The sequence below is a fragment of the Hypanus sabinus genome, chromosome 16, assembly GCF_030144855.1.
Source record: "Hypanus sabinus isolate sHypSab1 chromosome 16, sHypSab1.hap1, whole genome shotgun sequence".
In the NCBI taxonomy this organism is placed as follows: domain Eukaryota; kingdom Metazoa; phylum Chordata; class Chondrichthyes; order Myliobatiformes; family Dasyatidae; genus Hypanus; species Hypanus sabinus.
In genome coordinates, this window is record NC_082721.1 from 42,989,888 (window position 1) to 43,007,644 (window position 17,757).

General features: G+C 42.2%; 2 pseudogenes; both read right to left on the minus strand.

Moving 5' to 3' along the window:
• Positions 1 to 2,727: 2,727 nt before the first annotated feature.
• LOC132405892 (immunoglobulin lambda-1 light chain-like) lies at positions 2,728 to 12,759 on the minus strand (annotated as a pseudogene).
• A 1,997-nt stretch (positions 12,760 to 14,756) lies between these two features.
• On the minus strand, positions 14,757 to 16,670 carry LOC132405826 (immunoglobulin lambda-1 light chain-like; annotated as a pseudogene).
• Between the last annotated feature and the right edge of the window lie 1,087 nt (positions 16,671 to 17,757).

Sequence of the window (17,757 nt, forward strand, 5' to 3'; positions counted from 1 at the left end):
ACCATTTAAGATCTCCCCCATTTCTTTTGGTTCCATATCATAGCCAACCACTCTGATCTTCAAGAGGACCAATTTTATTCCTTACTATCCTTTTGCTCTTCATATACCTGTAGAAGCTCTTTGGATTATCTTTCACCTTGACTGCCAAAGCAACCTCATGTCTTCTTTTAGTCCTCTTGATTTCTTCCTTAAGTTTTTTTTTGCACTTTTTATACTCCTCAAGTACCTTATTTGTTCCCTGTTTCCTATACATGTCATACATCTCTCTCTTCTTCTTTATCAGAGTTCCAATATCCCTTGAAAACCAAGGTTCCTTAGTCTTATTCACTTTACCTTTAATACTCACAGGAATACACAAACTCTGCACTCTCAAAGTTTCTCCTTTGATGGCCTCCCACTTACCAATGACATCCTTGTCAGAGAACAACCTGTCCCAATCCACACTTTTTAGATCCTTTCTTATTTCTTCAAATTTGGCCTTTTTCCAGATTAGAACCTCAACCCGAGGACCAGATCTATCTTTATCCATGATCAAGTTGAAACTAATGGTGTTATGATCACTGGAACCACACTTCCCCTACACACACTTCTGTCACCTGTCCTAACTCGTTTCCTAATAGGAGATCTAATATTGCATCCTCTCTAGTCGGTACCTCTATATATTAATGTAGATAACTTTCCTGAACACATTTTACAAACTCTAACCCGTCTAGACCTTTAACAGTATGGGAGTCCCAATCAATATGTGGAAAATTAAAATCCCCTACTATCACAACTTTATGTTTCCTGCATTTGTCTGCTATCTTTCTGCAGATTTGCTCCACCAATTCTCACTGACTATTGGGTGGTCTATAATAAAACCCCATTAATATGTTCATACTTTTCCTGTTTCTCAGCTCCACCCATATGGGCTCGGTAGACAAGCCCTCTTATCTGTCCTGCCTGAGCACTGCTGTAACATTTTCCCTGACTAGCAATGCCACCACCCCCACCCTTCATCCCTCTGCCTCTATCACGTCTGAAACATCGGAACCCTGGAACATTATGCTGCCAGTCCTGCCCCTCCTGTAGCCACGTTCCACCAATGGCTACAAAGTCAGAATTCCACGTGTCAATCCACGCCCTCAGTTCGTCAGCCTTCCCCACAATACTCCTCGCATTGAAATGGACACACCTCAGAAGATTAATACCACCACACACAACCCTTCTATTTGTGACTTTGCATGAACCTTTAACATTATTTATTTTCACCCCCCCCCCTCCACTATTTGCTCTGGCACTCTGGTTCCCATCCCCCTGCAAATATAGTTTAACTCCCCCCCATAGCACTAACAAACCTCCCTGCAATGATATTGGTCCCCCTGTAGTTCAGGTGTAACCCGTCTCTTTTGTACAGGTCCCACCTGCCCCAGAAGAGTTCCCAATGATCCTGAATTCTGAAACCCTGCCCTGTACATCAGTTCCTCAGCCACGTGTTCATCCTCCAGAGCATCCAATTCTTACCCTCACTGGCATGTGGCACAGGTAGCAATCCTGAGATTACCACCCTCGAGGTCCTGCTTTTTAACTTCATACAAGCTCTCTATACCCACTCTTCAGGACTTCCTCACTCTTTCTTCCTACATCATTGGTACCGATGTGTACCATGACATCTGGCTGCTCACCCTCCCACTTCAGAATGCTGTGCACGCAATCAGAGACATCCCTGACCCTGGCACCCGGGAGGCAACAGACCATCCGGGAGTCACTGACGCGACCACAGAATCTCCTGTCTGTACCTCTAACTATCGAGTACCCTATCACTACCGCTCTCCTCTTCATCCACCCTCCATTCTGCACTGCAGAACCAGAGTCAGTGCTAAATAGCCGGCTGCCGCATTTTGTCCCAGGTACGTCATTCCCGCACCCCCAACAGTATCCAAATCATCGGTATATACACTTGAAATTTTGTCATGGAGCATATCTGACGCTGAGAATCGGACATCAAATGGGACTGGTTCCTGACCCCTATTGCTCATTTTGCCCCCACGGAACCGTTGGCTCTTTTATACATGTATGGGAACATCCAGTGGTTTTTGGTTTGTGGGGGAAGGTTATCACTACCCTTACAGAACTAATGGGGGTACAATTACCAATGGACCGCGCTGTACATCTTTTAAATGATGACCCCCACCTTTCCCTTACCGAAAAAACACGCAAAATCTGGCTGGCTGGCCTGACTGCAGCTAAGAAGATTGTAGTTGGAAACCTCTTCATGATATTTCAATTACGCACTGGCTACGGAGATTTTTGGACATTTTTAACCTGGAATTATCACCAGCAGGAGTAAATGATGCACGACCAAACACAATCTTAATGTGGACAAATTTGATATCTAACTTAAAAGATCCCCTGTTAAAATAGGAATGCTCTGTCTGTGTCTGCACTACTATTCAGTTGGTTGGTGGAGGGGAGAGGGGTGTGGGAGAGAGAGGGGTGGCGAGGGGGGTGGGGATGAGGTTTGGGGGATGGCTGGGTTAAACAGTCAAAATGTAATCGGCAACTGGTTGTATTGAATGTAATTTGTTGGTGTTGCAATAAAATTAGTTTCAAAAAATTGGACTCGGGTACAAGTATTCCAACATCACAGTGGAAACTACAGAGAGCAGAACAGAAGGGAAGTATAGGGGTGAGCGAGTAAGAATGGTAGAGGTGAAAGATATAAAGCGGTGATCTCCTGTTAATCAGGGAACAAACAAGGCCGAAACCGCGCTCTGTTTAACAGCTGGATTGTGTGATTGTTGCGGATATTGTCGAGGCTGCTCCTTGTTGAACTGAGCAGGAGTACCTCTTCCCACTGCTCCAGTCTGCGCCGGGCACCGTCAGGTAGCTGCTGAGACTGAAGGTTTTGTCCGCGTTCTGAGTCACCCCGCTGGTATGCACCTCACTGCTCGTCGGACTGCCGTTCACTGTCCAGCTGACGACAGGGAAGCCTATCGACAATTTACTGACCAGGCAAACTAAGGTCCCGATCCTCTAGCGGTGAGCTCCTCGGCTGACGGCCCAAGTAGCTTCACTGAAGGGTCTGGGAGCTGCTGAGCTGGAACGGGAAGAAGAGAAAACGTGTTTCAAGTCGGGGAAGAGCTCTTGTCAATTCACAGTTCGACAGAAGCGTAAGTAAATGGTTTCAGCTTCATTGAATGGAGCCGGGTGTCTCACTGAAAGACAGCACCGTGCCCATGGAGGACAGTGCATATTGGTTAAAACTATAAATCTACTCTAACCGGTGAGGCTTTTTGGCGTTGGGTCATTCACAGAATTGAGAGACACACTGGTATCGAAGCGCCTCCAGAGTAGTTTAAGTGCCCACTTTCTGGGCTATCAGGGACTAGTTGCTCCTCATCCGTCCAACCCACCCACTCGTCACTAATTGCCCCATGCTGTCGGTAGAATAAACATCTCACAATCTGCTCTGCCCCAGTGGGCGAGGGCACCAAAAGCCCGGCCCTGAGCTCCATGGAGCGGGGCAGGATCGGTCGCTCTGTCATCTGTGATGATGTTGAGGAATTGGGCTCTCACTTACAGTGGGAATCGGGAGGTTGGATTCTGCCGAGAATCGGAGGTCTGACCATAATCGGTGTAGTGACCGTGATCGCTGGACAGTGGTTCCCGGAAAGAAGCAGCTCTCAAGCTCATGGGGTGGGGGGGGGGGGGGCGGCGCAGGACAGAGGAGACCGCGGGAGAAGGTCTTATATCGGATGGGTGTCTGAGGGAGAGTTCCACCCTCAATGTGAAGACTTGAAGTTCAGTAGAAGTCCGAGGGAGGTTTTGCTGGAAAGTCCTAAACAATAACGCGGAACTTTTAATTCTACTGTGCTGGCAACCGTGGGCTGACTTCAGTCAGCAATGTCCTGTCCCCAGTGACACCTCAGGCTCCACTTTAGGAAGGTGGATCCCTCCACGTTCGTTCAAACGAACAGAAAAGCAGACAAACTAACACTGGAGCAGAAATAACACCAATGATCAGAAAGTGTTAAATCTTGCTTAGTCCTGTTACGTACCCCGTAACTGGGTGTCTGACCAGCAGAGAAAGAAGAATCCGTTGGAGTCTGGTGGTACCAACCTAAAGGAGTTTATTAGTAAACGACACAAAACAGTATCAAAAATACAAATATACATATAAAACAAATTAGCAGTAATAAACCTAAACGTGTAGGAATAATAATAATCAATAATAAACAAGCTCTATTGATGTCTAGGGGTAAATGAATTGTCATAGGAAAGTATTCAGTTCAGTTCATAAATGCTGAAGTAGTTATGGTTGTTGTATTGAAATCATTGGAGAGAGAGAGAGAGAGAGAGCGAGCCAGATGTAACAGCAACAGTTGCGGCAGGCAAACCTTTTTGTGGCTTTCTTAATCCGTCGTTTCATTGTTGTGGCCATTCAGTTATGACCCCTCTGGTCTTCAGCTAGACCGTTCTTTTGTGGTGGACTCATCACTCTGGCATGAGTGGACACACACACGAGTCCCCACCGGCCCTGCTATAACACTGTGAGCTTTACTGACCGATCTCCTGGTTCGGTCTTTGAAGCCCCCCCACCTTTCTGTGGGTTCACAACACTCAGTCATTGTCCACTGGCGTGTCTGAAGGGTGTCTCTCCAGACCTGTCTTTTTATCCCCACTCCTGTCTTTTTATCCCCACTCACGGGGTCTCAGCTATCCATCAACTCTGAATGACCGTGTCCATCAAATCAGGCCACTCCTGCTATCTCCTGAGAAATATTAACGAGCCAAGTAAAGTCCTTGTAGTGGAAGGTAAATAATCCAGGAAGAATCATAATACAGAAAATCAGCAGTCTCTCTCCCTGTCTTATCTGTAGCAAATGTTGTTGCCTGGGCTTTATCTCGCTCTCAATAGCAGCAGAACAACAGCAATAGTTCGTAGTTCTCGGGGGGGGGGGAATGGTTAACTCTGCACCCCATTGTCCATCAGGTCTGTCCATCACTCATAACAGTCCAAAAACACATCGAAAAGAGAAATACTTCATTAAAAGATGGAAACAATTCAGCAAACACAACTGTCGAGTAAAACTGAGGCTGGACAGGGTTAGATTGTAAATTAATATTTGATGATTTCATAGTACAAAATTACAACAAAAACACAGATATCCTTAAAAACAGACTGAAAGGGTGTACGCTGAAGCTACAGCTTATTATGCCTACCCCTCTTACTTATACAACAACATATTTGGCGTCAATCATCACACTAAAAACGAAATCTGTTAACACAAAATCCAATTCCAAATGTCATTTATTGACATTACTCCCATTCATTTAAAATCATGTATTTTCTATTTGTTCATTAAGTAATTTTAAAATAATTTTAAAAACTTGTTGTGTGGTGCATGTTTTTAAATTCTTACTGCAACTGTTCCATAGATTCACCCCTCTGACTGAAATTCATTGATTTTTTACATGTGTTCGTATCCTTTGTTTTTGAAATCTGCATTTTCCTCTTAAATCATGCCGACTTTCTCCCATTTAAAAAAAACTTCCGATACTTTGTGGTCGCTGTCCATTTTTTACTTTATATATAATTTGTATTATTTTAAAATCTACAAAATCTGAATTTTAAAGTGTTTAGTTGAATAAATAGTGGATTGGTTGGCTCATAATAACTTGTCTTATTTACAATCCGTATAACTTTCTTTTGGAGTAGAAAAATTGAGTATTTTCATTGTAAAATTACCATCCGAAATTACAATGTATAATTTATTAATTGTCAGATGACCGTTTTTATGCCATGGTCTTTGCAAAAGTTATTTCCGTAACAAAGAGCTTGGTTAAAGCTCAAACACAGTGTGAGATTCCGGGCTTCAGTCCACACAGTTACCCAGGACCCTGTAATCAGGCAGAAAACACGGCCCGACGTTCCTGTGTCAGCATGATACCAGACTTCACACATCCCGACTGTTCCAGACTGTGAGGGGTTGGAGGGGTGGATTCACAGCCGTATCGACAGACTGACATTAAACGCCATCAAACACTCGGCAGTGAGCGACGGGATGAATCTTTCCAAACACAACACGATTGAAATTGGAAAATACTGGTTCCGGTGACGTCATTGTCGAGAATGGCAGCTGAAGTCACCAGCTCCTCCGGAAAAACGCGTATTAAGCCTCGTTAGCCCATCAAATATTGTGTTTTTCGAAAGCATTTGAACTGATAAGAGGGGCAAAAATGGGGAAAAAGAATGGAAATAAAAAAAGCGACACTGCGGAGCCTTAGGCCGAGAGGAGTGCAGCGAGGCGGACGCTGTGCCTCGTTCAGGCGCAGCGGCGAATATGATCGAAACTTTGAAAGAGATAAGGGAGTTCCGGAAAGATATAGAACAGCAGCTACATGATATTAAGTCAGAGCTCGCCAACGTCAACAAAAAATAGCGGTGGCAGAGACGCGAATTGAGAAGGAGGAAGATCGCGTTCAAAACGTGGAACGGATACTGAGTAAGGCAATAAAAATATTAAACCACCAAGAAGTTAAACTGCTTGACCTGGAGGGAAGATCACGGCGGAAAAATATCAGAATCTACAACGTTCCCGAAGGAGCGAAGGGCTTGTCTATGACAGAGTTTGTCGGAAAGTTACTGCGGGAAGCGCTGGAGCTTCCCTCGACTATGGAGCTAGAAATTGAGAGAGCGCATCGCGCGCTCGTCCCGAAGCCTACCCGGGATAGAACAGATAAGCTACGCTCAATAATAATCAAATTCCTTCGGTACAGTACCAAGGCAGAGATTCTACGAAGGGCCTGGGGTAAGAAGAGAGTGTTTTTAGACGATAAATTAATATATTTCGACCAAGATTACCACCCCCGGTTCTGCAGAATCGTAAAGAATACTCTGAAGTAAAGCGAATACCAAAACAAGAAATGATTAGATTTCAAACTCTGTACCCTGCTAAGCTTCGAGTATTTTATCAAGATGGGATCTAACTGTATCAGACAGTGGAAGAGGCGACTATAGACATGAAGGCCAGAGGGTTGCCCGTCAGCGTGATCAAACCGAGGGAAAGCCAGGCAGAGGAATTATCCCGCTCTGCTTGGGAAATAGTGCGAGAATCGAGAAGGCAGGAGACGGGAGGAGGCCGAGAGAAGTATATCAGGAAGAGACTGGGAGTTTTCCAAAGACTGCCCTCACCCCCTCCAGAAGAGCCATAAGATTTGGCTAACTTTAAAACTGTTAAGAAGCTAAACAGAAGCAAAAGTAGACAGTGATATACCTATATCGAGAAATAATTATTATAATGTAGATTTTATATGACTTAATTGTTATTCCTTATTCGCTCACTTACTCCTTTTCCCCCCACCAAAATGTGTGTGTGTGTGTGTGTGTGTGTGTGTGTGTGCGCATATATGTGTATGTATGCATGTGTGTGGGTGTGTATGCATGTATGTATGTATGTATATATATATAGGAGTAGCAGGGAAATCTTTTCTGTGTAATTCATTTGTTCACTGACTTTTATGAATACTGCAATGGGGGCCCTCAACTCACAAGTAGGAGGGGTTATCCCCTACAGCTAGACATTTCCTCTAGCTCAATGCAGGGTCATCTACCAGAGATCTCAGCCTTGGAATCACACATTCGTTGCCATTTTTGTTATTATTTGCGTTTCTTGGTTCTTATTTGTTCAGGGAGTAGATCGATTGAGTTTTATTCTGCTAATTACAATGATACGTTGACAGATAAATACAGATGGCTAAGGACAAAGTAAAATTCATTTCTTTTAATGTCAATGGGCTATGAAATCCAATCAAACATAATAGAATTTTATGCAAAATGAAAAAAGAACAAGCCCATGTCGTGTATTTACAGGAAACTCATTTAAGCGATATTGAGTATAGAAAACTAAAGAGAATGGGCTTCACTAATTTGTTTTTCTCCTCATATAAACCAGGACATAGGAGAGGAGTTGCTATTCTTATCTCAAGTAAGCTAAATTTTGAAAAAGTATTTGAAATGGGTGATAAAGAGGGCAGATATAAAGAGGGGTATTGATAGGGACAAGGCAGGGACTGGGTATTGAGAGGGACAAGGCAGGGACTGGGTATTGATAGTGAATGATTAGCCATGATCTCAGAATGGCGGTGCAGACTCGAGGGGCCGAATGGTCTACTTCTGCACCTATTGTCTATATGTTCTGGTAAGGGGGAATATAGATGGAAATTCAGTTACTCTATTGAATATATATGCACCCCATGAAGTAAGATTGGCTTCTTTCAGGAAATTACTGATATTAAGGTTGCGGAACCAGAAGGTCTCCTGATATGTGAGGGAGACTTAAATTTACAATTACAACCAAACTTAGACTCTTCAAATAGAAAAACCTATGAAACAAAATCCTTACATAAGAAAGTTAATACACTTTTTGAGGATGTTGGTTTAATTGATATATGGAGGGACCTTTTCCCTGACAGAAGGGATTACACTCATTATTCTGCTCTCCATTCTATATATACAAGAATAGACTATTTCATTACATTTGGAAAATACAAAGACAAAATAAACACCTGTGGAATTGGGCAATAGATATAAGCGACCATGCACCTATATATTTATCTGTTGATTTTGACCTACAACCAAAGAATATGATTTGGAAACTAAATTCAGGTCTACGCAATGATTTGTATTTTAAGGAACAAATTAAAAAAGAAATTGGTCTCTACTTAGAATTTAATGATAATGGAGAGGTTTCACCTCCCATTTTATGGGATACTCTGAAGGTTGTCTTAAGAGGTTGTCTTATAGCAATATCTTCATATAAGAAAAAAAAGGAATAAAACATTAGAGGAATTACAAAATAGGTTGAAGGAACTAGAGAAAACATTAATTGAATTTGGCACAGGATACATTAGGGGAAAGTAAAAGGATTAGGAATGAAATTAATAGTTTGGCTATGCAAGAAATCAGGAAAAATTTAATGGTTCTGAAACAGAGACATTATGAAAGTGGATCAAAGTCAATGAAAATACTGGCGTGGAAACTGAAAAAAAAAGATAGCAGAAAATGCAATTCATAGAATTAGGGACCCAAGAACGAAAATGATAAAAAAAATAAGCTAAGTGAAATTCAAGAAGCTTTTGAAGTGTTTTACAAAACTCTATATTCCAAAATTCCATGGGGAAGCATAACCCAAATTGACATCTTCTTGAATTCTCTAGAGTTACCCACCTTAAGCAAAATAGAATGATGATTGCTGGCTTAACTGAAGTTGAATTAAAAGCTGCAATTAATAGGCTTAAATTAAGCAAGCCACCAGGATCAGATGGGTATACAGCAGAGTGGTACAAAGAATTTAAGAATGAGTTAATTCCTGGCTTACTCCCCACACTGATCTGGGCTCTAAAAAGGGCACAAATGCCACTCAGTTGGAAGGAAGTGATAATATCAGCGATACCAAAAGAACGTAAGGATAAAATGGAATGCTGGTCATTTAGACCAATATCCATTCTTAATGTAGATTATAGATTATTTACCTCCATCATTGCCAAATGATTAGAGGAGTTTCTACCCATACTGATACGTAATGATCAGAAAGGTTTTATGCGACAATGCCAAACACAAGACAATATACGAAGGATACTTCACATTATGGATCATATACAAAAAAAATCGAAGCAATAGTGATAAGCACAGACACTGAAAAGGCATTTGATTTGGTTAATTGGAATTTTCTTTACAGAGTTTTACTTAGAATTGGTTTCCAGGACATAAATATTAAAACTATACAGAGACTATATAACAATCCTACTGGTAGGATTAAAATCAATGGATATTTATCAAATAGCCTTACTCTAGAAAGGGGCATGAGACAGGGTTGTCTTCGCACCGCTGCTCTTCGCAGTATATCTGGAACCATTAGCTCAATACATCAGACAAAATGAAGATATCAGGGGAATTACTATTAAAGGGACAGAGCATAAATTGGCTTGTTACGCAGATGACATTTTGATCTATCTAGGGCAACCAACATACTCTTTACCTAAATTGATGCAATCCCTTGAACAATATGGTCAATTATCAGGATACAAGATCAATATAGATAAAACCCAATTACTTTCATATTACTGTAGCCCATCAAGAGAAATTGAAAGTAGATATCCCTGGGCATGGCAGAGTCTTTCAAATATTTGGGCATCATAATGCCAAAAGATTTGGCAAAATTATCAGAATGCAATTATCAGCCTTTATATAAAAATTAAGGAAGATATGGCAACATGGAACCTGATTCCCTTTTTCAGTCTTAGTTCAAGGATTGAGTCTATTAAAATGAATATACTGCCCAGACTGTTATATCTCTTTCAGACCCTACCAATAGAGATTAATCAAAATCAATTCAATGAATGGAACAAGATGTTATCAAGGTATACTTGGCAGGATAAAAGGCCTAGAGTTCATCTCGATACTTTGCAATTAGCAAAGGAAAAGGGGGCCTACCTTCTCTTAGTGATTATTATTTTGCAGCACAGTTGAGAGCTGTGATATGTTGGTGCAACCCATCATATGACGCTCAATGGAAAAACATTGAGGAGCGGGTACTTCCTTCCTCATACAAGCAATTTTGGCTGATAACAACCTGCAAAGGTACCTAAATACTACTGATAACCTATGGGTGAAATTGACTCTTAAAATATGGAGAACTACTATAAAAGAGTATAATCTAGAGGGAGATATTGCAATTCTTAAATGGTGTGCACATGACTCTGATTTTACACCAAATAAATTGGATGTTGGATTTAAGGACTGGACAGCTAAAGGAATAACAATTTTTTGCAACATAATGCAAGAAGGAAAACCGTTCAGTTTTGAAATGCTTAAAAGAAATACTTATTAGAAAAACAAGATTTTTATCGGTATTTACAGATGCAACAATATGTTAATAAGACGCTTAAAATGTAACCAAGGCAAGTACATGCTTGATAGAGCTATTTAGTAAAGCATATAATTCAGATGATGGTAGTAGAATAATTTCAAGCATGTATAAGGGGTTGTCAAATCTTAAATCACATTCGACTTCATACATTAAAACAAAATGGGAGAAGGAAGGAGGGATCATTATATCTGAGTAAGAATGGACAATAATATGGAGCTATCAATGCAAGTGTACCAGTTCACAGAAATGGAGGGAGTTTGGATGGAAAAACTTGATAAGATATTTTATTACACCCTCTCAGAAATCCCATTATGATAGTAACTACCCTGTTTTCTGGAGAAATTGTGGAAGTCAAAATGCAAATTATTATCATATTTTTTTGGGACTGCCCTGTTATCAAAGACTATTGGAGGGGGATTCACAATGCCCTACAAGCCATCTTTAAATGTGAAATACCCTTAGAGAGTAAGACCATACATTTTGGATATATACCTCAAGAATGGTTGAAAAGAGATAAATATTTAATGAATATACTGTAGGTGGCAGGTAAAAAGACTCTTATTAGGAAATGATTATCACAGGAGAGCTCAACTTTAAATGCATGGATGGAAATTACAATGGACTTTACAAAATGGAGAAGATAACAGCATCTGTTAATCATAAGCTGGAACAATTTGATTCATACTGGGAAAAATGGTTTAACTACATAATACCTCATAGGCCTGATTTTATTCTCACAAATCAATGAATATGTTGTAAAAAAAGATCACTCCCTACTTGTACATAGATTTTTTTTCCTTTTGCTTGTTTTATCTCTCCACTCTTTTCTATAAGTGTATACCTCAGATAAATACTTTGTGGAGATTTGTGATATATATGATTATATGATAAATATGTACAATGTCTGAAATACATCTTATGGAAATGATTGTTTGATGATGAAAATTAAAAAATAAATAAATGAATTAAAAATAAATTACAAAAAGAAGAAATTGAAAAATACTGTATAAAGGGTAAAATTAAAGTGACTTTATGAAGAGCGAACGATGCGAATGTTTCCATCCGATACAAAGTTGTCAAGTTTGTCATGTCTGCTGATCCCAGTTTTTGTTTTACCTTCTTTCGCTGTGACAAGTAGCCACTGCCCGATGAAAACCACTTTGCGCAGTAATAGACGGCAGCGTCATTCATCTCCACATTGTTTATGATCAACGGGTACTCGGTGCCGGCGCTCTTGACTGTCGATGTGAAGCGGTCGCTGCTAAACCCAGGGCTGTAGTTTGGTCTTCTCTAGGTATGATACTGATAGAGTATGGAACTGTTGAACTGTTCCCGGTGTCTGCTTGTACATAATAGCTATCCTTTGTTCGGATGTTACAATTCAGTGTGGTCGTGGCTCCTGGTCTCACCAACACGGCCGGGTGAGAGTCTGAGGTTCTCCAGCTGTAAACAAAACCAGAAATTCAACTTCAACCATTGACTCTTTAATGTGACCCCAAGACCGACCTCAACCAACGCTGGCGATGCAGATTTGCTGCCTGTACTTACAGCCCAGACACACTGCCAGAGACCAGAAAAAGCACAGCGTCCGCATCGTTGCTGCCCGTCAGCTTCCTGCCTTCCTTCTGTCGATGGATTTATGACTGACCGGCCGCCGCTGCCGATGGAGCCCAGTTATAGAGCCATTCACACCAGGGACGGAATCCATGCAAATCAGGTCGAGTCACACTGACCAATAGAGCGGGGATCTGAAACCCTCCCATTCGCCGTTGCACACCATCAGGTTGAGACTGTCAGCAAATGACCTGTTCAAAACAACTCGCGACTGAAAAGGTCGTTCATTCATTCCGTGAGCCAGGACCCCAGATTTGGGCCACCAGTACCATCTTGGGGGAATAATTCTTATAGTGATTTTTAGCAAGGTATACACCCCTACAACTAGAAAATATGTGATAGCATTGCAGCGTGGTAGCTTTCTGTGTGTTATCACTCGATTTATAACCCCATGCTAAAACACACTTTTCAAAACTAGACATAGCAGAGAATAAAGCATTCTACTTCAAACTGATGGTTCTCTCTTATTATTGACTCTTTGTCTTTGAAAACTGGCGGCAATATAGCTCAGGCAACATGTATTTCAGAAAAATTGTTAAAATGAACATCTCTACAAATGTCATCTATTACTGGCAGTGACAACACAGTGACTATACAATACATAAGATGTACTTCAGTTTTCATGTGCTGTTTCACATTTGTATCTTGTATATCACCATTTATACATACATTTACATCACCTTTGCAGCAGGTGCTTTTTTCACCAGCAATGTTAATGTGATTTTTTTTCTGTTTCAGGTACTGTGGTGGTGGGATTGTCCTGCACAATAGAGGAGAGAGAAGAGTAGAGTAGATTTAGAACTGGAGTAGCTGAATCACTTTGCTTCAGAATGGAGAGCCATAAGCACAAATAATCTATTAAGAAGCAATGTATCATACACCGAAAAACATCCTGTTGGCAGAGGGTGGAAGATGGAGAGAGAAGAGGAAGCTGTACAGTTGGTGGTGCACTGGATGGAAGGCCAGCCAGCAACCGATGTTGTCCTGGGTCTTCTGGCCTGTAACTGTACAAAAAAATGTTCACTCCCAAGATGTATGTGTTGCAAATGGCCTCAGGTGTACTGACGTGTAGACTGGCAGACTGTGAGAACCAGGCATCCACCTCAGAGGGTGTGGAAAGTTCAGATGAATAGGATGTGGGAGACGTGGAAGACCTGGAAAATCATTTTGATTACTCATATGTTATGAAATTATGGAAAACAAAGTATGGAAAGTAGTCTTTGAAAATATGGAAATATGGAAAATATCATGACATTGATAGAACTCCAGAAATCTCTCCAAATGAGTTTTTTTTTACCTGGGGGTGGGGAGTGGTAATATTTTCTGCTGTACTGATGTTAATATGGAATATATACAAAAAGTGATTACTTATTTGAATTCCTGAATAAATTCTCTACAAATTCATGTGATGTTATGTGCCCTAGGGTTTTTATTGACTTTTCCAAAATAAGCAACAGACAAATATTTTTCTAAAAATGTAATGATTCACTCTGCTGAAATTGGGCATTGTACTTCCAGTGTTACCAATGACATAGGTTTCAATATCGAATTTTATAACAACTTTTGATGAAAAATGCTTGAACTCAGCTATCATTGTGACACATTTCAATGTTGAGGGATCACTTATGATAAAATACCATCAGGTTGAATATATATGTTGTACATTATATTGGCCACTTTTCAGAAATGCTTATTTTAGGGTAGTGTTATAAAATACATGATAGCACACATAAAGCTACCACTGGTGCAATGCTATCACATATTTTCTAACTCTAGATTATTCCCCTCAGATGGTACCGACCAACCATACTGGCTCACGGACTAAATAGGAAAAACAGGAAAGAAGACAAAACGCACACACGGAAATCATTCCTGCACTGACCTCTTTATTGGTAGTTAGTCACCGTTACCGTTTGTTCGTCTGATTCTGACGACGAATCACAAAAACATTTATTAATTATTCTAAGTAAACCAAACCCAATTTCAGAGAAAACCATTCACCGCCTGAAATTTCCGGAAGCCAAGTAACTGTCCACGTTACCACCGTGCAGCCTCTCAGCAGGAAAAAGAACAAAATCAGCCTCGGGTACAAATATTCCAACATCATAGTGGAAACTACAGAGAGCGGAACATAAGGGAAGTACAGGGATGAGCGAGTAAGAGTGGTAAAGGAAAAGGATGCAAGGCAGTGATCTCTTGTTAATCAAGGAACAAACATGGCCGAAGACCCGCTTGGTTTAACAGCTGGATTGTGTGACTGTTACGGATATTGTCGAGGCTGCTCCTTGTTGAACTGAGCAGGAATACCTCTTCCCACTGCTCCAGTCTGCGCTGGGCACCGTCAGGTAGCTGCTGAGACTGAAAGTTTTGTCCGCGTTCTGAGTCACCCCGCTGGTTTGCACCTCACTGCTCGTCGGACTCCCGTTCACTGTCCAGCTGACGACAGGGAATTCCATCGACAATTTACTGACCAGGCAAACTAAGGTGCCCGCTTCTTTGGCGGAGATCTGCTCGGCTGACGGGCCAAGTAGTTTCACTAAAGGGTCTGGGAGCTACCGATCTGCAACGGGAACAAGAGAAAACGTGTTTCAACTCGCAGCAGAGCTCTCGTCATTTCACAGTTTGACAGAAGCGTAATTAAAAGGTTTCAGCTTCATTGAGTTGAGCCCAGATTCTCACCAAGTGACAAGACAGTGCCCATGGAGGACAGTGCATGAAGGTCATCATGGAAATCTACTGCAACCGGTGAGGCTGTCAGGCTCTGAGTCATTCACGGAGTTGAGAGATACACTGGCATCAAAGCGCCCCTGTGTAGTTCAATGTGCCCACTCTCGGTGCCATCAGTGACAAATTCCGCCACTTCCCTCCTGCCCACCCACCCATCATTAGTGAGAATTTGCTCCAGTGGTCGAGGGCACTAAAGGCGGGGTCCTGAGCTCCATGGAGCGGGCCAGGGTAGACCGCTCTGTGATCTGCGATCATAACGAACGATTCGGCGCCCACTCACATGGGGGACTGGAGGCTGGATTCTCCGCAGAATCGGAGCACCGGCCAGAGTCGGTGTAGTGACCAGAATCGAAGAGGAACTGTTCCTGGGAAGGAGCAGCTCACACGTGAATAGATGGCAGGAGAGAGAAGGCAAGGACTGGGCAGTGGGAGAGGGCCTTTTAAGGGATGGGTGCTGGAGGAGAGTTCCACGTTCACTGGGAAAGCGGGACGTTTCGCCGGAACGTTCCTGTTAGAACTTGAAACTTCTTGTTCTACTGTCTTTAGCCGGCAATGCCCTGTCTGCACTGACAACTTTGGCCCCACACTGGGAAGATGGAACCCTTCACGTTCGTTCCAATTAAGCCAACACAAAAACAGATGAACTAAAACGAGAGCAGAAGTAACACGAATAAACAGAAAGTTTGTTCGAATCATGGTTTGTCCGAAAGAGAAATGCTTAATTGAAATACGGAAACAATTCACCGAACCCAACTCCATCGAGCAAAACTGACGCTGGACAAGAACACCATTAGATTGTAAATCAACAGTTTCGTTGTAAATGTTGGAATTTCGTTGGAAATTATAAACTATAACTTCTTAATTGACGGGTGACCGTATTTATGCCGTGGTCACCCAGGAGATATTTATTGGACACTTACCTGTAACGAAGAGCTTGGTTCCTCGGCCGAACACCCACAAGTAGACTCTACCGACTGAAAACCACTTTCCGCAGTAATAGGCGGCAGCGTCATTCATCTCCACGTTTTCTTAAGATCAACTGGTAAACGGTGGCGGCGCTGTTGGCTGTCGACGTGACACGGTCGCTGCTGAACTCAGGCCCGTTGATCGGGGCGCTGAGCGAGTGATGGTAGTACAGGATCCATTGTGGAGCTGTTCCTGGTGCCTCCTTGTAGCAATGCACATATTCGCTATCCTTTGTTCCGATGTCACAATTCAGTGTGGCCGTGGCTCCTGGACTCACCGACACGGTCGGAGTCTGAGTCAGAGTATGGGACCCTCCAGCTGTGAAAAATCAGGAATTCAACTACAACCATTTACTCTTCAATGTGACCCCAAGACCCACCTCAGCAACCACTGCCTGTACTTACAACCCAGCCACACTGCCAGAGACCAGAAAAAGCACAGCGTCCGCATCGTTGCTGCCCGTCAGCTTCCTGCCTCCGTTCTGTCGATGGATCTGTGACTGACTGGCCGCCGCTGCCGGTGGAACCCAGTTATAGAGCCATTCACACCGGGGAGGAAATCGATGTAAATCAGGGTGACTGACACTGACCAATCAGAGCGAGGATCGGAAACCCTCCCAAATGCTGTCACACACCGTCGGGTTGAGACGGCGACATTGTTAGCAATTGACTGATCTGTTAAAAACAATTTGCAAATGAAAAAGTCATTCATTGACATTTCCCACACTCTGCCTCAATTTCCCTGATCCCATTTTTCGGTCCACAGATGCCCCTCACACCTTCAGTGACAACAGGGCAGGACAGTGCAGGCTGTTGAAGGGTCTCGTCCCGAAACGTCGACTGTACTCTTTTCCATTGATGCTGCCTGGCCTGTTGAGTTCCTCCAGCATTTCTTGTGTGTTGCTTGGATTTCCAACATCTGCAGATCTTATCTTGTTTGTGATAAAGCAGTGCAGGCCTCCTGTTCCCATATCAGTCATTCAGTCATGAAATTCAAACCCATTTTGGCAGTTTGTGGGTTTGAATTCTTTCTAATTGTAGGGATTTAGATCAGTGTGCGAAGTATTGATTGCGAATGTAAAAATTCAATGGTTTATTCTTGCAAATGTTTTTTCAGTATGAATTAAGTTTATTTTCATGTGAAATCTAACCTCTACAACCCCAATTTACCGTTATCCCGCTACTGGAGAGGGAGAAGCCGGAATGGGTGTGGAAGTCCCTCAATTATTGTAGCAGTGGCCAGGGGCCACGTGAGTTACATTAGCCCTATTAGCTTTAAGGAATGTAAAGGACAGTACTGAAAACATTGGCCATGAAGGTAAGAATGAAATTGCATTACACTAAATTTTTGTAAATACTTTTTATTATGAATAAAGATGATGTAAAATAACCTATTTGACAGAATGCGCCGGTATAGCCCAATTGCAGAGAGACTACCTGGTACCCGGGCAACGGTAAGTAGGGACCATTGACGTTGCTCTGGTATTGGTCAAGGCTCGACAAAACTGGAACAAGAGGAACGAAGTGAACTACCATCA